Source organism: Notamacropus eugenii, chromosome 7, assembly GCF_028372415.1.
Source record: "Notamacropus eugenii isolate mMacEug1 chromosome 7, mMacEug1.pri_v2, whole genome shotgun sequence".
NCBI lineage: Eukaryota > Metazoa > Chordata > Mammalia > Diprotodontia > Macropodidae > Notamacropus > Notamacropus eugenii.
Genome location: NC_092878.1, coordinates 94892724 through 94904969, shown reverse-complemented (window position 1 = coordinate 94904969; position 12246 = coordinate 94892724).

The window sequence follows — 12246 nt, the reverse complement described above, 5'->3', positions numbered from 1 at the left end:
TGGAGGGATTACACACACACACACACACACACACACACACACACACACACACATACATACATATATATATGTATTTAAATATATATATATGTATGTATATATATAGAGAGACAGAGACAGAGAGAGAGAGAGCACAGGGCGAGTTGAATCGGAAGGGATCATACTGAAAAAAGTAAAATTAAGGAGTGAGAGAGGAATATATTGGTAGGAGGAAGGGAAAAATGAAATGGGGCAAATTATCTCTTGTAGAAGAGGCAAGAAAAAGCTTTTTCAATGGAGGAAAAAAGGGAGAAGGAGAGAGAAAAAGTGAAGCTTACTTTCATCACATTTGGCTCAAGGAAGGAATATAACACGCACACTCAATTTGGTATAAAAATTTATCTTATACCAGAGGAAAGTTGGGGAGAAGGGGATAAGTAGAGTGGGGGGAGGGATGAAGGAAGGGAGGGCAAATAGGAGGAGGGAGCAATTAGAAGAAAATACTCTTGAGGAGGGACAAGGTTAAAAGAGAAAATAGAAGAAATGGGGGGGCAGAATAGGTTGGGGGGAAAATAGTTAGTCTTACACAACATGACTGTTAATGGAAGTCATTTGCAAAACTACACATATATAGCCTATAATGAATTGCTTGCCTTCTCAGTGGGGATGGGTGGGGAGGGAGGAAGGAAATGAAGTTGGAATTCAAAGTTTTAGGAACAAATGTTGAGAATTGTTTTTGTGAACAACTGGGAAATAATAAATGCAGGTAATCAGGTATAGAAATTTATCTTGCCCTGCAGGACAAGAGGGAAGATGGGGATAAAGGAAGGGAGGTGTGTTAGAAGGGACGGCACATTGGTGGAAGGAGCAATCAGAATGCAAGGCATTTTGGGGTGGGGGGAAGGGAGAATTGGGGAGAAAATTTGGAACTCAAAATTTTGTGGAAATGAATGTTGAAAACTTAAAATAAATTTTAAAAAATTAAAAAAATATATTTGAATTCTTTCCTTCAGGCAACTTGTCATATTTTTTTTTTCCTTGACCCAATAGTTTGAAATTTGGTTCTAATGTTCCACAGAATTTTCATTTTGGGATCTCTTTCCTGAGATGATCAGTGGATTTATCTGTTTCTATTTTGCTCTGTTGTTTCAGAACATCAGGACAGTTTTCCTCGATAATTTCTTGAAAGACGCTATCCATGTCTTCCTTTGGATTATGACTTTCAGGGAGTCCAATGCTTCTGATTTTGTCTCTCCAGGATGTATTTTCCAGTCAATTGTTTTTCCCATGAGGAATTGTGCATTTTCTTCTATTTTTTCATTCTTTTGAATTAAATTCATTCTTAATGTGTAGTAAATTCATTAGTTTCCACTTGCCCAATTTTAACTTTTAGGGAGTTGTTTTCCTCATTTAACTTTTGTACTTTTTTTTCTTTTTAACTAATTGTAATTTTTAAGGAGTTTTTCTTTTGTGGACTCTTGCATCTTTTTTTTTTTTTAACCAATTTTACTTTTTAAGCAGTTGCTTACTTTTTCCAAGTTGTTGACTCATTTTTCATAATTCTTTTACATCATTCTCATTTCTTTTCTCATTTTTCCTTTTACCTCTCCTTTTTGATTTTTAAGCTCCCTTTTGAGTTCTTTCTTGAGATCTAGCTCTTCCTTGGTACTACTTCCCATTTTTCTTTGGGGATTTTCCCATAAGTGATTTGACATTGTTGTCCTCTTCTGAGTTCATGTTTTGATCTTTCCTGTCACCATGATAACTTTCTATGGCCAAATTCTTTTTGATATTGCTGTTGTTTTACTCATTGTTTTTGAACTTTTCCTTTCATTTAAATGTGAGCTCTGCCATTCAGGTGGGAGGATCACTATCTAAGGCTTAGATACTACAGGCCATGGCTGTTTACATGGTGTTGCATTGATGTTGCCCTGAGGCCCACTGAAGACCCATGTGTCTATTGCTGCACTGAAGGGGTGGGGGTGATTGGCTCTGCAAGAGGCCACAGGTTAACTGGTGTTGATCTGGGGTTCTAGAGCTGGTGTCTGGTATGTGATAAGGTAGGGGTAGCCGGAGTTATTTCTCTATTTTCCTCAGATACGCTGCAACAAGTGGAGGTCTGGCCACTGGCAGCTGCCTGTTTGTCCAGGGCTATGCTTTAGCACAGTTAGGGGGCTTGATGCTGGTGGATTCCTGTTTGTTTAGACTCCAGTGAGGTTGGTGTCTACTTGTTCACCTGGGACTACACTGAAGTACATACCAGTTCTCAGAGCTTGAGTTTACCCATTCCACTGGCTAGGCTGAGGTATATGGGGGGTCCTGATGCTGAAGTTTGCTTGCTTCACTGAACTGGCTCAGGATCTACTAATTATTTGCTGAGTTAAAACTTTCTGGGACACTCCCTACCCTGGACTTTGCTCCTTTTTTACCACGGTGTGACAGATCATTCCTGACAAACTTCCAAGCCTCTTTGCTTCAAAAATTTTTTCACTCCATTTTTTGCTTGTCCAGATGTTATATGATTTACTTTTGTGGTGCTGTTTTATGCTTACTTGGAGGTGAATATGGGAGAGTTCATTCTGTTTACTATTTACTCTGCCATCATAGCTCCTGGAAGTTGACCCACTCACACTTTCTTGTACGCCTCTTGCTCTTTGACACCTCCTTACCTTTGTTCATGACATTAATCCTGGAGTGTCCTTTTTCATCTATGTAAAATCTAGCTATCTTTTAAAGCCCATATGTAACACTACTTGCTCCACAAAGTCTAATCCTTCTGGTCAGCACTAACTATTCCTCCCTGGGCGGGCATCACTTTGTACTTTTGTACATAACCTGAATTACTAATTTTGTCAGTCATCACATCCTTATATTAGATTTTCATTTCAATGAATATAGGGACACATATGATCTTTTCATTTCCCATAGTCCCTAGTAGTTTTCTACATAAAGTAGGAGCTTGATGGATATATCACTCCTTTATAAAATATTTTTACATTAAATTGAATTTTAAGTTGAAATTTATTAACAATATATAAACTTAATATATATATAATGATTATCAAGTATTTTAACAATATTATAATATTATCAAATTTTCTCTTATGCAATCAGCATTCCATCTGTAGAGTTAATGGAATATAAGATCTTCCCTGTCCATCAATAGGATGTGTCCCATTTTCCCTTAGAACAAGAGTCCTGTTCACAGGAATTTCAATCATGGGTATCTTGCTGCTTTGAACTTCAGCTTAGTTCACAGCTGTGACATATCCAGAGTCACGTCAGACATAATTAGGTTCTAGGATAAAAGCACAGATCCAATTAAGTGCTGAGGCACATAGGTTTACAGGCTTTTTTTTGTTTGAAAATTATAATTACTGGTAGGTTGGTTTGTTTTGGGGCTCAGAAATGGGAAGAACATTTATTTGTGATGTGTGCAGGCAAGACTCTGGGTAGTCATTATTAAGGGCCCCTCAGGCTTTTTTTAACCCAAATATTGCTGTTCCCTGGTTTCTATTGCTGGTATCTATTGCTCTGTTAAGAAAGTTGGAGCCCTGTCCATTGTATTCTTTCTTGGATACTCACTTCTTGGGTACTTATCAGTATTGTTAATTTATTTTTTTTTTAATTTATCCATTTATTTATTTGGACATTTATGTATTTGTTTGTTTATTTATTTTATAACAGCACAGGTTTAACATCTTATACAGTTATAGAATTTAATAGCAATTTTGATCAGATCTGGACAGTTCATGGGGTGTAATGTAATTTGTAAGAATACTTTTATTCTGTTTATGCACACATACAAGACAAGCATTAGGAACACATGTTACAGCTTTATCCAAAAAGGAAATGGGAAAAGAAATTAAAAAATAAAATTCAGCAAAAAGAAAAAAAATAATACAGCAGACAACACAGAGGTGAGACAATATAAGGCTCTATCAGATTATAAGCTTTAATAAAGTTTGACTTTTCAAAGTCAAATTCTTCCCTAGTCCATCATCCATAAATGATTAAAAAAAAGAAAGGGGAGAAAGGAAATCATGTCTATTCAAAGCAATTGCAGGAACACCACCTGAAACTTATAGAGTCTTAAGACAACGTAAACAAAGTATTGAGAAGGGGAAAAGAACTCCAATATGGACCAAAGTTCTTTCTATGTCATGACTTTGGTCAGGTGAGAACTAAAATATACGCATGAAAAACTGGACTACTTGGTAAATGCCTCCAAATGTGTAATTTCAACCTGAAATAAGTTATGGACATGTAAAGAACCAGAGTTCTAGGTATGCACTGTTTATTTAAAGTAGGAATACTAACCCCTTTGAAGCAGTCTTTGATTTTTAAAAGCAGATCAAGAACTTTTTAGCAATCCTCCTGTGTGCTGATGTAATTGGTCTTACATCTCCACAGCAGCTGCTAATAGCATTCATGCTATACCATCTAAACAAGTCTATTTGCTTTTCTTGAAATTCAATATTCTTGCTCTTAACTTTGTCCTTAAATACTCTAAAGACAGTCCCTCATATATTAAATATTCTCCTTCCACAATTACTCCTCAAATAATTCCTTTATTTCTTCAAAGTGTAGTTGAAATGCCACCTACAACAAATTTTTCCTAATCCGCATCACTGTTTTCAGCCTCCCAAAAACTCATATTCAATTTCAATATTTTCCCATAGCCAAATAGAAATTGCCTTAAATTGGTTTCATGTACATTTTGTAAATGCTTATCTGTGCACACAAAGCTTATTCAAGTAGAATGTAAATTTCTTCAGGGCATTGATTGTTCCAGTTTTTGTTGTTATTGTTGTTGTTTTTTATCATGAGAGTCTTGTATAGTTTCTAGAAGATGGTATGTAATCAATAAATTCTTTTTGAATTAAAATTACTTTGAAATTAAGTTTTAAATTTAGATATCCAGAATAAAAACAATGCAGAGACTCAAGAACATTATATGTGTTTAAACCTTACAACATTTTCCCCTAAATTGCCCAGATGTTAAAAATTAATTTCAGGCAATTTCTTTATCAAATGTATGGTTTTCAAAGGTCAAAATTATTTCTATTTTACTCTCTTTGTAATCCCCAAAAGAGAAACCACTTTAAGTTTTGTGAGTCTCATCATGACAATGTCCATGAGACGATTACATTCTTGGGTCAGTGTACCTCAAAAAGACCAAGATATGTATGCATGTATGTATGCATGCACACATGTATGTATGTACATGTGTATGTACATGTGTGGGTATGTATGTGTATAGATTGTGAATACGTCTACATACATATTTATATACAGATATATATGCAAATATAAATATGTATATATATGTATTTCACAAAAATAAAGTTCATACAGCATCACTCATCAAAAGACAATCAAAGATTATGAACAGTTTTCAAGGGAAAAAATTCAAACTATAAGAAATATTTGAAAGAAGTTTCCAAGTTAGCAGTCAAACAATTACAAATTAAAACAGCTGTCAGGTTTTGGTTCATATGAAATAAATTGGTAAAAGTGATAAAAGATGAAAATAGGCAATGCTGAATTGCTACAATGAATCAGAAATACTGTTTATCATTAGAGCTATGAATTGGTAAACCCATTCTAAAAATCAATTTGAAATTCTTGAAAAAAAGTTACAAAACTCTTTATATTTTTGGACCCAGAAATCTTACTAGCTGGGCAAAACCTAAAGAGCAAAAGAAAAGCTCCATATATATCCATAACAACACTATTATGGTAGCAAAGACTGAAACCAAAATGGCTATCCTTTTTTTTTGGAGATGTGCCTAAGATATTTGTAGTATTTAGATATCATGGGAAATTATTGTACATACAGAGAAAATGGAATGAAATGAATGAACTGATTACAATGATAGACACAGACAGACATACAAGAAAGAAAGAAGGAAGGAAAGAAAGAAAGAAAGAAGGAAAGAAAGAAAGAAAGAAAGAAAGAAAGAAAGAAAGAAAGAAAGAAAGAAAGAAGGAAGGAAGGAAGGAAGGAAGGAAGGAAGGAAGGAAGGAAGGAAGGAAGGAAGGAAGGAAGGAAGGAAAGAGGGAGGGAGGAAAGAGGGAGGGAGGAAGGAAAGAAGAAATAAAGACAGAGGGACAGAAAGAGAGGAAATGAGAAAGATAGGGGGAGAGAAAGATGAAGAGAAAGAGAGAGAGAGAGAAAGAGAGAGAGAGAGAGAGAGAGAGAGAGAGAGAGAGAAAGCTAGGTAATAATCAACCTAAGAGCTATATGATATAAATGAAAGAATATAAAAAAAAGACAACTGGACTCAGATTCAACTTAATCAACAATATTATTTTTCCTTTTTTCTTTTTCTTTTTTTTTAAATCAATCAACAGACATTTATCAAGGGCTTTTTATATTCCAGGCACTGTGCTAAGCGTGCAAGACTCAAAGAAAGGTGAAAATATTCTCTGCTCTCAGAGAACTCATATTTGAGGGAAAGTGAGAATATGGATAGGGTAGCCAGAAAAATAAAAGAAAATGGGATCACTGAAACTTTTAAAATATGTGCAGAAGACAAGAAAAGAAGAATCAAATATTAGCAGAACTGCTTTGAAAGTTACATTTTGAATTATTATATTGAAGAAGAAAAGAAAGTGGTACATATTAGAGACATGCAGTTTCATGTCCAGTCTCTTTTTCTGTTTATATTTATATATGATATACATATATACACATATATAAATTTAGATATAATGTATATGTATTATTATATATGTAAATGCTCATTGTATTTGGTCTGTGTTCAGAATTTTTTTAATTTATTATTTAAGTTTTCAACATTCATTTCCACAAAATTTTGAGTTCCAAATTTTGTCCCCATTTCTCCCTTCCCCCCACCACAAAATGCTGAGCATTCTAATTACCCGTATCATAACGTGCCCTCCCTTCTAACATCCCTCTGTTGGGACTGGAAGCTCAATTCCGTGTGGACAGTCTCGGGCAGGTAAAAGTGGGACTTCTAAATCTTAGAGTCTTACGAGGCCCTCCATGAACAGCGGGGGTTCGAGAAGGTCAGACCGAGCTAGCTTGGCTAGCTCGGGTATTTCCGCCTCTCCCCCGGAGATACCTGATGGGTGGAGTCTCCCTGCCCTCGAGGTCGTCCCGGATTGGAGCACACCTAGTTACCTAACAGCATGGTATTGAGATGCAAACTGTGTGGCTGAAGATTAAGTAGGATTGAGGAAGCCTAAAAGCTCTCTTAGCACGTGTGGAGCCAAAGAGAAAAGTAGGGCTCCGCTTCTTTTCTTTCCTCTCTCCCCTCCCCCTCTCTCCCCGCTTGTACTTCTACTTCCATTCCCTTAAGCTTAGCCTTCTTAGGAAATCTCCCCCTCTTCGTCCTAAGAAAGAAGACCCCCTGCACTTGTAACCGAAACCCTGTAATAAAGCTCAACCCCTGTTTGACTCTGGAACGTCCTTTCTCTCATACGTGCATCCGGCGTGGCCAGCCGAAGACCTGGACAGGTAAGAAAGACTCGGGTAGCCCAATACAGGCCTCTAGGCTTGGCATCCCTCCCTTCCCTTATCCCCATTTTCTCTTTTGTCCTATAGGGCAAGATAAATTTCTATACCCCATTACCTGTATTTATTATTTCCCAGTTGTATGAAAGAACAATACTCAACAGTTGTTCTGAAAGCTTTGAGTTCTAACTTCTCATCCCTCTCTCCCCACCCATCCCCATTGGGAAGCCAAGCAATTCAATATAGGCCATATGTGTGTAGTTTTATAAAAGACTTCAATAATTTTCGTGTTGTGTATGACTAACTATATTTCCCTTCATCCTATCCTGCATCTCATTGCTTCTATTCTCTCTTTTGACTCTGTCCCTCTCTGAGAGTGTTGGCTTCTAAATGATCCCTCCTCCTATTGCCCTCCCTTCCATCATACCCCCCACCCTGCTTATCCCCTTCTCCCCCACTTTCATGTGTTGTAAGATAGGTTTTCATACCAAAATGAGTGTGCATTTATTCTTTCCTTTAGTCAAATGTGATGAGAGCAAGCTTCATGTTTTTTCTCTCACCTCCCCTCTTCTTCCCTCCACTGAAAAGTCTTTTACTTGCCTCTTTTATGAGAGATAATTAGCCCCATTCCCTTTCTCCCTTTCTCCTCCCAATATATTTCTCTCTCATTCCTTGTTTTCATTTTTAAGATATAATCTCATCCTATTCAACTCATCTTGTGCTCTGTGTGTGTGTGTGTGTATGTGTGTAATCCCACAAACTACCCAGATACTGAAAAAAGTTTCAAGAGTTACAAATATTGTCTTTCCATGTAGGAATGTAAACAGTTCAACTTCAGTAAGCCCCTTATGATTTCTCTTTTCTGTTTACCTTTTCATTACCTTGATTCTTATGCTTGAAAGTTAATTTTTATTTTCAGCTCTGGTCTTTTCATCAAGGATGCTTGAAAGTCCTCTATTTAATTGAAAGACCATTTTTCCCCTGAAGTATTATACTCACTTTTACTGAGTAGGTGATTCTTGGTTTTAGTCCTAGTTCTTTAGACTTCTGGAATATCATATTCCGCACTCTTAGATTCCTTAATGTAGAAGGTGCTAGATCTTGTGTTATCCTGATTGTATTTTCACAGTACTTGTCTTGTTTATTTCTAGCTGCTTGCAACATTTTCTCCTTGACCTGGGAACTCTGGAATTTGGCCACAATATTCCAAGGAGTTTCTCTTTTTGGATCTCTTTTAGGAGGTGATCGGTGGAGTCTTTCAATATTTATTTTACCCTCTGGTTCTAGAATCAGGGTAGTTTTCCTTCATAATTTCAAGAAAGATAATGTCTAGGCTCTTTTTTTGATCATGGCTTTCAGGTAGTCCCATAATTTTTAAATTGTCTCTCCTGGAGCTATTTTCCAAGTCAGTTGTTTTTCCAATGAGATATTTCACATTATCTTCCATTTTTTCATTCCTTTGGTTTTGTTTTGTGATTTCTTGGTCTCTCATAAAGTCATTAGTCTCCATCTGTTCCATTCTAATTTTTAAAGCACTATTTTCTTCATTGAGCTTTTGAACCTCCTTTTCCATCTGACTAATTCTGCTTTTGAAAGCATTCTTCTCCTCATTGACTTTTTGAACCTCTTTTGCCAATTGAGTTAGTCTATTTTTAAAGGTGTTATTTTCGCCAGCATTTTTTGGGTCTCCTTTACCAAGCTGTTGACCTACTTTTCATGCTTTTCTTGCATCTCTCTCATTTCTCTTCCCAATTTTCCCTCCACCTCTCTTACTTGAATTTCAAAATCCTTTTTGAGTTCTTCCATGGCCTGAGACCATTGAATATTTATTTTGGATGTTTATGATACAGAAGACTTGACTTTTATGTCTCTCCCTGATGGTAAGCATTGTTCTTCCTCATCAGAAAGGATGGGAGAAGATATCTGTTCACCAAGAAAGTAACCTTCTGTGGTCTTTTTTTTTTTTTCCCTTTTTTGGGCATTTTCCCAACCAGTTCCTTGACTTTTGGGTCCTTTGTCAAGAGTAGACTATACTCTGGGAATCTGTAAGATCTCAGTTCCTCCAGGGTGATACAATCAAGCGTGTACACTGTTCTGGGAGCAGACAGAGATTTTTTTGTCCAGAATCTTAGCAGTTTCTTCTCCACAGCCACCTGGCCTCCAGTTCCACCAAGCTAGCATTGGGGGCTGAGATTCAAATAAGCTGCATGGGTAAGGCCACCATTAAGTGTGAGATAAAGATCAGCTGCTCAGATTCCCTCAGGAATTAGGTGGGGGCAGGGCCTCTACAAGGGGCTGAGGTACGAATCAGGTCCTCAATGCCCCCGGGGGTTTTACTATCCCACAATGGATGCAGGCTGCTGTAGGGGCTGCTGTGTGAACTGCTGCTGCCTGTCTGATGTGGCCTCTGCAGCCACTGCCTAAGGTCAGAGCTATGGGAAGGTCCTTCTCCCTTCCCTGCCACCTGAAAAATCCCTGTCATTGACCTTTGGCACCTGTGGGTTGAGGTATCAGAGAACCGCTGTTACTGTGACTGGAGATTCTGCCCCCGAGGTGTCCTCCTCCCAGAACTCCATGCAGTCAAGACTGGGCTGGGCTTCTCTCTGAGCCTGGTGCAACAGATGTTTTCTGTGGGCCTTTCAGGTCACCCTGGGCTGGAAATCTCCTCCACTCTGTTGTTCTCCATTTCTGCTGCTCCAGAATTTGTTGAGAGTCCCTCTCTACAGGTATTTTATGGGCTGTGTGGGGAGAGCCAGCATATGTATCTTTCTACTCTGCCATCTTGGCTCTGCCTCCAATATTTTCTTCTTAAAGATAGGTGATAAAGAAAAATAAATTCCTCTGATGGGGGCATGAAGGATTGGTACCATGGATGCTGAATGTTGCACAGGCCAGCAGATACATTCACTATGGTACTGTTTTCTTGTGTAGTGTTCATATTAAAAAGAAGGATTCCATGCAGAAGAGGAGGAATGTATTGGGAAATGACTATTGTACAATGGTATTTTCTGTTGTTTTCCTTTTTTAAGAGACAGTTGGGGAAGAATAAATAATTTGCAAATTATTTCAGTTAACGAGTGGACGGGAGCATCTATCCTGATGAAATTGTGAATTCATAAATTACTGCTGTATTGTGGTAATATAAAGTTATATTTTTCTTACATAAGACCATATAGAAAATTAATTGAAGCCACAGATTCTGAACCCAGAAATCTAGAATCTTAGATTACCTATTCCAAGGTCTATTCAGTTTAAGTTTGTATTCTGTCATCTTAAAAAATATGATTAATACATCTCCCTCTAAATCTTATTCTAAATAATATCATTCTGTCTCAAAACAATCTATAATCTGTATATTGTACTTTCATAGCTCTCTCCACTCCCCAAATTATAAACCATAATACTATCTGTCACATCATCATATTATTTTTAAAATCATTTTGTCATAATCCCTGAGTTTTTTCTACTCCCCCATTGAATTCCTGACTTCTTTCTTAATACCACCCTTTAAGTTTTTTTCCCCCTATTTCCTTGAGAAAAATCTAATTTTGCAGCTGCTTATAATTCTTTTGCAGGTGCCACTGATAGATAATTATTCCCTATGGGTTGCTACTATAATTCCACCAGGCTCATTTATCACATACAATTACAGCTATTCTACTTTAAAATGTTTTTTGTTGTGTTTTGTTTCTGGTCGGCTCAGAAGCAACACTATTATATCAATTTCCAACTAACATCTGTGGATAAAAAGCATTAGAACACAAATGGAATTTCTTCAGGGGGCTGCTCTGCATTATGTTTCTTTCCCTGCTGCTTAGATAGAATTGCACTCATTCTATTCTCTTGGAATTTAGGGGAAAAGAAACAAAGCTTATTTTGAATACCTCAATAAAGCTCTCAAGACAATATGTTTTGTTATCAAGGGCTTGAGATTATCAGGAGAGGAAAAGAAATGTACAGTTTCCTATGCAGAGGTTTCATGATAAGAAATGGCCACATTCTATGTTTTTGAAAACAAAAGTAAAACAATTTCACATACTTCCAGATACTCACATATGCAGCATGTATATATTGAAGAGTGGTCACAAATGATAAATAAGTATGGATTTTATAGCTGAGGTAAATATTTTTTTTTTTTTTTGCCAAATAAGTCCCTGGGCATACAATAATCTCTGTAGAGGAAATGCTCTTTGACTCATTCAATAAGTATTTATTAAGCACATATAGTGTGTAGAAGATTGTGCTAGGTGCTAGGGGAAGCATACTGTTTAGATAAGACATGCTTCCTGCTTCCACAGAGCTTTCAGGGGAGAAGACACAAAACAAATGACTATGATAAGTGAGACGGTTATGAAACAAAATTCTGAGTGGACCTACATGATGTCTGAGTGTCAAGGCCATTACCAACCTCTGGGTTCAAGACACATATTATAGAGGGGAAAATATTTGAAGTATAGGCTCATTGAGGACTAGGAAGAGATTAATTTTTAGAAGGATGAATGATAGAGGCTAACTGCTCTGTCCTCATCTCAAAGCTGGAAAAAAAATGAGCCTGAGTAAATGAAAACAAACAAAAAAATAACAACAGACCAGTGGAGAGAAATTTTCAAAAATATAGCATGTGCCATGGAAAGACTGCATAAATGAGCAAGCTAAAAAAAGACGTTTTGCACTCACTTCTAATCACCATTTTAGCACCACACACACACACACACACACACACACACACACACAAGAAAACTAAGAAATATTTTCCAAAGGAAAGTGTAACAATACACCAAAAA